The sequence below is a fragment of the Macrobrachium nipponense genome, chromosome 31 (genome assembly GCF_015104395.2).
Source record: "Macrobrachium nipponense isolate FS-2020 chromosome 31, ASM1510439v2, whole genome shotgun sequence".
Classification (NCBI taxonomy): Eukaryota; Metazoa; Arthropoda; class Malacostraca; order Decapoda; family Palaemonidae; genus Macrobrachium; species Macrobrachium nipponense.
This window is the reverse complement of record NC_061093.1, coordinates 15,184,352-15,187,610: the sequence shown is the minus strand read 5'-3', so window position 1 is coordinate 15,187,610 and position 3,259 is coordinate 15,184,352.

Here is a 3,259-nt window from a genome sequence, read left to right as displayed (position 1 = left end):
TTACATTATTTACCGGATAGCTAAGATCAACAGTAAGTAGAATGCCATAGTGGATATAACAAGCTAAGTTTCCTCTCCTAAACGGTTGCAACGATATATATATATATATAATATATATATATATATATATATATATATATATATAATATATATATATATATATATATATCATCAGTCATTGCTAGTCCACTGCAGGACAAAGGGCTCAGACATGTCCTTCCACTCTCGTTCAGTGTCCTCTCCTAAACGGTTGCAACACACACACACACACACACACACACACACACACACACATATATATATATATATATCTATATATATATATATATATATATATATATATATATATATATATATAGATAATATCAGCCCATTGCTAGTCCACTGCAGGACAAAGGGCTCAGACATGTCTTTCCACTCCTGTCTGTTTAGGTCTTTCTATGCCAGTCTACAACCGCAAATTTTCTTAGATCATCAGTCCATCTTCTTCTCTTCCTTCCCCTGCTTCGTTTGCAATCTCTAGGGACCCATTCTTTTATTAATTTTGTCCATCTATTATCTGACATTCTCATTATATGTCCTGCCCACGTCCATTTCTTTTTCTTACTTGTTGTTAGAATATCCTCTACTTTAGTTTGCTTTTGTATCCATGTTGCTCTTTTTCTGTCTCTTAGTGTTATTCCCATCATTATTCTTTCCATAGCTCTTTGAGTTGTAACTAGCTCATGCTCTAAGGCTTCAGTAAGGCTCCAAGTTTCTGATGCATAAGTTAATACTGGTACGACCATCTGATTAAATACTTTTCTTTTTAGAGAAAGTGGCATTTTACTTTTCATAATCTCATTTTGTTTACCAAAAGCTCTCCATCCCATGCTTATCTTTCTTTTAATTTCGGTCTCATGTCCTGGGTAAACACTTACTGTCTGGCCTAAATACGTATATTCATAAACAATCTCTAGAGGTTCGTCCATAATCCTATTTGTTGTGTCTCTACATTTTCATTGAACATTATTATGTTTTACTCATATTCATTTCAGTCCTACATTTCTGCTTCCTCTATTCAAATCTTCTATCATCTTTTGTAATTCCTCCCCTGATTCACTGAATAGAACTATGTCATCTGCAAATCTTAAGTTGTTTAGGTATTCCCCATTATTGTTAATTCCTACATTTTCCCAACCTAAATTCTTAAAAACTTCTAGGCACGCTGTGAAAGATTTATGAGAGATGGAGTCTCTCTGTCTAACTCCTTTCTCAGTCAGAAATTTCTCACTGTTTGTAGTTTTAGGATTTATTTTTTTCTAAAAAGAAACAAAAATTAAACAGTAGGGGAACAATTCTGCATAAAGCTTTAACACTTCTTCATTCCCTCAACCACTCGTGCCAAAATAGAAAACTGTCATCAGGCTACTCATTCAGAGAAATCTCAAGAGAGCCTATCAGCTAATACTACCCGTATAGATATCTTCAAGTATTCTAACATAAGATTCGTCTATTCCTTGCTTTTGAAGGGCTTTCATTATTGCTGAAGTTTTGACAGAATCAAAAGCTTCCTCATAGTCTACAAATGCCATACATAGTGGCTTGTCATACTCGGTTGATTTTTCCTTTAGCTGGTTAATTACATGATAATGGTCAGTTGTTGAATACCCGCTTCTAAAGCCTACCTGCTCTCTTGGTTGATTAAAGTCTAGTTGCCCTTCTATTCGGCCTAATATGAGCTTTGTAAATATTTCATATATTACTGAGAGTAAACTTATTGGACGGTAATTTTTCAGGTCTTTTGTTCTCCCTTTTTGTGAATTAATATCATGATATAAAGTTTTCTAAGCTGTAGGCATAGAGCATTCTTGCAAACATTTTGTGTAAAGTTCAGCGAGTTTTATTATTATGAAATCTCCTCCATCTATTATTAAATCAATTGTTAGGCCATCTTCTCCTGATGCTTTGTTTCTTTTCATGCCTTTTAATGCTTTATTTACTTCTCCTACTGCTACTTTTGGTAGAGGCTCAGGTGTTTCATTATTTATATTGACAAAGTTATTTCTTATATCACTATTGTACCGAATTATATAGAAATCCTCAGCAACTTTTATCACTCCATCTCTTTTGTTGATAATATTTCCATTTTCATCCTTTAAAGCAAATATCTGTAGCGTCCTGTTCCAAGTCTTCTTTTCATCAACTTGATGCTTCTTCCTTTCATTAGTGTTACCTTAATTTTGGTCTGATTATGTTTGCGAACATCTTGGTTTTTAATTTGTTTATTGTTTTGGACTGTTCTGCTAGTTTTATTTCATTTCTCTTGGATTTTACCGTCATTCCCAATCTTTCCTTTATTAAGTCTTTGGTATTTTCCGATAGTTTTCCTTGATCTTGTTTAGAAACTTTTCCACCTATCTCTTGTGCTGATTCTGATACAAATTGAGTCAAGTTACTATTCATTTCTTCTTTACGTGCTTCCATTTACTCATGTAGCTAGGAGTACCTATTTTGTATTGTTAAACTAAACTCATCAGAATTTTCTCTTATTACAGGAGTATCTATTTTCTTTCTAAAAATTAGTTTTCGCTTTCTTTCCTTAGATCTAGACTAATTTTACTTCTCACCATTCTGTGGTCGCTTGACTTTAACTCGTTTAACACTGTCACATCTTTAACTAAATTGACTTTTTAACTGAAAATAAAATCTATTTCGTTTTTCGTTTCTTCGTTTGGGCTTCTCCATGTCCATTTTCCATTTTCCTTTCTATAAAAAAAGGTGTTCATGATTTTTAGACTGCTTCTTTCAGCGAATTCTACAAGCATGTCTCCTGTGTCATTTCTTGTGCCTACTCCGAATTTACCTACAGCTGATCTCCTCTCTTCTTTTGACCTACTTTAGCATTGAAATCACCCAAAACAAATATATATTGAGTCATATGTTTTTTCAAAGATGTCTCCAGATCTTCATAAAAAAAATTCGATTTATTCCTCTGTATGGGATGTTGGTGCTTACGTTTGAGTGATCTTCATTTATACTTCTTATTTAGTTTGATAATCAATCCTGCAATTCTACCACTAATACTATAAAATATTCTTCCATGTGACCTGCAAGAATTTTATTAATAAGAAAACCCACTCCATTTTCTTTGTTCCATTTTTGTCCTCCGAAGCAAAATATATGACCCTCTTTCAACTCTACATAAGATCCCCCAGCTCTTCTAATGTCACTCAATCCTATTATATCCAAATTTATTTCATTCATCTCTTCTAGTAAC